The sequence below is a fragment of the Tupaia chinensis genome, unplaced genomic scaffold (genome assembly GCF_000334495.1).
Source record: "Tupaia chinensis unplaced genomic scaffold, TupChi_1.0 Scaffold000322_1, whole genome shotgun sequence".
Classification (NCBI taxonomy): domain Eukaryota; kingdom Metazoa; phylum Chordata; class Mammalia; order Scandentia; family Tupaiidae; genus Tupaia; species Tupaia belangeri.
In genome coordinates this window covers 3,509,461-3,515,460 of record NW_006159816.1, presented here as the reverse complement: position 1 = coordinate 3,515,460, position 6,000 = coordinate 3,509,461, and the positions used below count along the sequence as shown (strand labels likewise).

Below are 6,000 nucleotides of genomic sequence, written 5' to 3'. Positions count from 1 at the left end.
AAAAAAGAGGAAGAGGAAAAAAAACATATATGTGCATAAGCAAGAAAGTAGAAGTGGAATATTATTGATGATAACATGCTTGATTGGGTCACTGTGCAGTTTATTCTAGATGGGAGATTACATTTAGTACGCTGTGATGATGCTCAGGGAATGAATGTTAGGCAACAACAACAACAACAACAACAAAAAAAAACGGTAAAACTATTCGTCCCATTTTAAAAAAAAATGGATATTTGATGGCTGCAGTGAGCGGTATGGGCCCAGTTGGGTTCTACTTTATAGTATGCTCTTTTTACCCAATGGGGTTTAGGCCTAAAGTCAGACTTGAGTTCATGTAGAGGCATGTGTCAGCTGTGATAACTATTGGAGAGACTTAGACTAATTAAGATCACTGACAGATCATTTGGGGAGGGGTGAGGCACGGAGGGCAATCGGGGATGACAGGGACAATGTGGGAGGAGGATGGGTCATAACAGAGGGAGGGGGATGGGGAATCTAGGATGGTAAAACAAAAGGCAAGGTATGCAGGACACAAGAATTGGGAAATTATTTGCTGAGAACATATATGTTGACGTGCTTGATTGAGCCAACGCACAGTATATATTGGACGGAAAATTCATTTGTGTGTTGCGATGGGAAAAAAAATTATAATAAAAAATAAACTATAAAAAAAAAGAGAAGAGGCTAGAGAAAGATAGCAAGTGAACAATAGAGGGGATGTTAGTGAGAAACAGATATGGTTTATTATCTGTTGAAGATGACGTGTATAGTATTCTCAACTGGACTGGTCTGGGAAGTATTTCATGATGGGTGAAGTCTTTTAACAAGCAAAATGAGAAATAGTGATTGACTGTTTTAAAAAATTATAATAATAATAATTATTGGGAAATGCATGGAAAAGACTTTGAATGATAAAGCGGGGAGATCGATGCCTCTGTATTGACTGACATGCATGGCATTCCCTTTTGAAAAAGCAATGGAAGTCAATGTAAAGTTATATGTAATCCAATGTAATATAAAGAAGATTATGATAATAATAAAAAAAAATTATAGGTAGGTTGCTTAGGATGAAACGGGGCAAATATTACAATATGTATATTTACTCTATAGGTGTTATGATAAATGGGAGGCCAGTATTAGGTACTGAATAATTACATCATCTAAAATTTATATGTTGATACTTTAACTCCTAATATTTGGAGATGGAGACAGGGCACTTGAATAGGAGATAATGGTTAACTCAGATCAGAACAGTGGGTCCCTATTCCAATAGAGCTTGTGCCCTTATAAGAAGAGGAAGAGACACCATAGTTCTCTCTATCAGACATGGGGGGACAAAGTGAGAAGGGGGTTATCTGCAAGCCAGGAAGAGAGCCCTCATCAGCAAGTGAACTGGCTGAATTGTCTGGATCTTGGAACTTCCATTCTCTACAGTTAAGAGATGTAAGTATCTGTTAAGCAGCTCATTGGCATTTTGTTGTGGCAGCCTCAGAAGATTGATTTAACCAAGATCATGTTCATCCCTCGTGTTGCCAATGTCTCTCAAAGAGTGAGACCCGATCAACTGCCAGCTGGATAGCAATGTGATTTGATAAATCACATGAGGGGCTGACAACCTGGGTTTGTGACTCATGAATGTAATAATGTCCTAGGCAAGGTTAGCATGAATGGGGATCAGTATAAACTACTTTCCCTGGAACTAAACTGTCCATCAGGTTACTGTAAATATCCTCAGGAAAACAATCAAACCAAACCAAGAAAAATGAGAACAAGTGAAGTACAATCCCATGTCTTTGAGTATCAATTATTGCTAAAAGCTTGAAATTGAATCTATGCACACATAGTATGTAGCAGAAACATTAATAAAATTATAACTGAGCAAACAAAAGAGTTTCTACATCAAAAATAAGTAACATGGTTCCCTTTTTTTTAAACCAAAATACAGTTCCTTCTAAATTAAAACACCAGTTTCCTGAACTAAAAAGGAAGTTTACTGAAATTGCTACATGTAAAACCAAGTACACTTTGAAAATGACTTCTATGGTTTATTTTCTTTATGATGAACATAAATCATATTGCTTGGGCATTGTGTTTTAATTTACAATATAAGCTATTTTTCAAATGTGAACATAACTTCCTAGGAAGGTCTATCGTAAATTCAGGGTAACTCAAAAAGCTTAGATGGAAAATGTTTCTACTTACCTTCTCCTTTCACGCTAATTATTTTCCAGATTATTTAAAGAGAATATCATTTGGCGAGCATGTGTTCCACCTGAAGCACTATTCCAGGTGCTTAAGGCAAGGCACTGATAGTTACTTTTCTGATCTCCATGATACTAGAAGTCTGAGTTTAGAAAATTGCTTCCCTGCTAAAGAGGACATTTCCCAGCTTCCCTTGCAACTAGCTAGAGACACATGACTAGATTCTGGCCAATGGCATATGAGTGAATGGAATAACTTCCAGGTCATGCCCTTAGAAGGAAAGATGTACTTCCTCTAGATTTCTTCCCTCCTGAAACCTGGAATGTGATGTGGTAGTAAGATGAGATTCCAAAAATGGACTGCAGACCAGAGATGCTTAAGTACCAAGACAGAGTAGTCTGGGCTCCCAACAGCTTATCATACCACTCCCAGGGTTGTTAGGTGAGACAGGAAGCCTCCATATTGTGAGAGCCTCTGTATTTTTGAGCTTTTATTACAGTAATCAGTCCTGTATTTTCATTACTAGAGGAATGGATTAACACCTCACCTTGTAAGGTGTTATTACCTCAGTTTACTAGTGAACTTAGATTTAGAGAGATTAAAGAACATACCCATAATCATATAGGTAGTAAGTGGTAAGTCTGGAATTTGAATTAAGTATCTTTCTCATTAGATCACTTTTTAAATCAATAGAGAGAAAATTCTGATTTATAGAAAATTAGAATTGTATGACTTTCTAATTCCTGACCTATTAATCCCATAGGATTATAAAAAAAAAAATTCAAAAAAAATTTTTTGGATTAGATTCATTGCTATGAACACTTTATTTTGAGAGAGAGAGAGATATTTTGCTGCAGGGCACATGCACTCACCAGAGAGACAGAAAGACAGAAAGAGGGAAATCATCCACCAATGGGGATGGCCATGCCTCAATCCCTTCTCCTCCATTCTACTCTCAGGATCTCAGGCCCATGCACATACACACGTCCCTGGCATGAGTTCAAAGCCACCATGTCTGAGACTCCACCTCTGGTTGACTATGTGAGAGTCCAGCAATGTAACCATTATGCATTCTGCTGGTCCCACAAACACTTTTTTAAAATAAAGACCCTGACATCTGGTTGTCAACTCATTCAGGACTCTTCCCTCATAAAATATTCCATTAGGAAAATTATGGAGAAAAAGTATGCTGATTCTCCTGGACTGTGAAATGTCTGGTTAGTCAGGATGTTCTAACAATTTACAGAATAATGTACTAGAAAATTATAATAACTCAGGAACAAGTTAGAGATTTTTGTCTGTGTTCATTTTCTTCCTTAATATTATCCTGAGGTACTTCTTTAAGTCCCAGAGAACATAGTAAGGAACAGACCAAATGAAATCCTTACACATATGGAGAGTATACTCAAATATATCAACTGTAGGTAATGCACTACAAAAATGATTTTATCAAGCTTAAAATGTCTGCCAGTGATCTTTTTTTTAACTTTATAATTTGGAATAATTTTAAATTTGTAGAAAAGATTCAAAGATAATACAGAGAGTTCTCAAATACTCCTCATGTCATTTCTTCTAATGTTAACATCATATCACCATGCTGTGATTGTCAATATTAAAAAATTAATATTTTTAAAATTAACAAATAAAAATGATATATATTTATGATGTGTGATGTGATATTTTCATATATGTAATACATCGTGAAATGGCTATGTTTAAAGAAAGAAAAGAAACAAATATTGATATGCACCCTTTTTTTCCCTTTCTTTTCTTTTCTTTTTCTTTATTTTTTTTTTTTTAAGGGACAGAGTCTCACTATGTTGCCTGAGCTGGCCTCTCAAACATGCAATCCTCCTGCCTCTGTCTTCCAAGGAGCAGGGATTACAGATGTGTGTCACTATGTCTAGCTTAATACTGGTACATTTCTATTAATTAATTCTAAATGTTATTTGGATTTCACTAGCTTTTGCACACTAATACTCTTTCTTTGTCCAGCAATAACTCATTGTGCTTCTATAGTCTGTCTTAGTTTGTGAGTTTCTTTTTCTTTTTCTTCTTTTATTATTATTTTAATCCATGACCTTGAGAAGTTTGAGGTATATTGGTCAATTTTTTTGTAGTAGTCTTTCTATATGGGTTTGTCTAGTGATTTTGTCATGAGTGGGATTGGAGGTATGGATTTTTTGAAAGAACACTTCAGAGGTAAGTTGCTCTTTTTATCACTTGGCAGTAAAAGAAGGGTTGATAATAATATGGCTTACCACTGAAGATAGTCCGTTTTATCAGAAAGGGCATTTAGAAATCCAGATATGATCACTGGGTATGTTCATGGCTACTGGGATATTACTATTTCTAGTCCCTATTTTTGAGTAATGCCATTTTTATAATTAAATTACTTTTGAGTGTCAGGACCAATGAGCTCTATTTTTATAATTCTGTGTGAAAATATAATACATCTCTTTGGGAATACGTGCATACACACAGAAACTTAGAGACCATAAAATAATTTGGGTATTGAACGATAAAATGAAGTTGTTAAATGCTACAACCTTTCTGTCTTTTACATTCTAAGATGCTGGGCCTTAAGTAATTTATACACGAGCATACTTATTGTAGCAGAAATGCTATTTGGAAGGTTCCTTCAAATAGCAAGAGCATGGCATTCTTCACTTTTTCCTCCAGTGTGCTGCTTGACACACAGAAGTGGTGGCAGACATGTTGAGTGTCAGAGCCACTTTAAGAATAGTAAAGTTTTGGGGCCAGCAAGTGGCATGGTGGTTAAGGTACTGGACACTCCCACATGACAGACCATGGTTCAAGTACCAGACCTGGTGGTTTGCTTTCTCACTTTCTTTTTCTCTCTCTCTCTCTGTCTCTCTTGGGTGAGTGCATACACTCTCTAGCAATTAAAAGAAAAGAAAGTTAGATTTTTGTTTAGGAAACATAGAAGCTTGACTCAGACCAGAAGAATGAACACCACTGAAGAAGCTCTGTGCATGGATGAAATTACCCAGGGAGAGTGAACAGTTTGAAAGAGGATCCCATGCACCTGACACTGACAAAGTGGCAAGAGGTGAGGGAAAATCAGGACAATCCTGATGTCACAGAGGGCAAATGAGGAGAGTTTCATAAACATGGCATAAAGGTCAAGTAAGATGAGGAGTAAGGCACGTCCACTGGAGTCGAACATTAGGAAGACACTGGTGGCTTTTGCCAGAGCCACCTTATTGGTGTGTTCTGGGTGGCAGCCAGCTTACAGTGGGTTAGAAGGAATGGAATGGAATGAAAAGAGAGATACTGCCAAGAAATTTGTCAGAAAGTATTAAAATGATATAAAGACAGTGTTCGTGGTAGGGTAAGGATATACTCAGAGGTTAAGAAAAAAGGGAGTCTGAGTTCTCACTGCTGCTTATAGGCTGCTCTCATTTTGAGCTGAGTCTCCTGAGTATTTATTTACATCAATCTACTTCATGAGATTTCTGAATGTCGGCATAACTACACTGCTTCTACCTTTTCATAGAATGCCACATGGTTAAGCATGCCTTTACAGTCCATATTTTCTTAAGTGTGGTTTGACTTCTGAATAAAGATTAATATAATACCTGACTCATTCTGCACTAACATCACAGAGCTGCCATTAAAAACGGAATGATTTGAGTAGCTTAAAAGCAAGAACTCAAAACAATAAGCCATTTTTTCAAGCTCTGAAATTATATTTTATTATGTATGTTTATGAAAATCCTTTCTCGAATAGAGAAGTTTCTATCTGTAATGTAGCAGCCTTGGAATAATTGACTC

At 36.5% G+C, this 6,000-nt stretch overlaps 1 protein-coding gene across 4 annotated transcripts in view; it reads right to left on the bottom strand.

Annotated features, from left to right (window-relative positions):
- ZNF385B (zinc finger protein 385B) overlaps window positions 1-6,000 on the bottom strand; it is a 366,382-nt gene that overhangs the window by 164,164 nt on the left and 196,218 nt on the right. Inside the window, exon 1 of one of the 4 annotated variants that reach the window (XM_006151642.3) lies at window positions 2,203-2,380. The exons of the other annotated variants lie outside the window; for them this stretch is intronic. The gene's annotated coding sequence lies outside the window, so the exon portion shown is untranslated. Of the gene's footprint in view, window positions 1-2,202; window positions 2,381-6,000 lie in introns of those variants that run through there. 4 annotated transcript variants of the gene reach the window in all.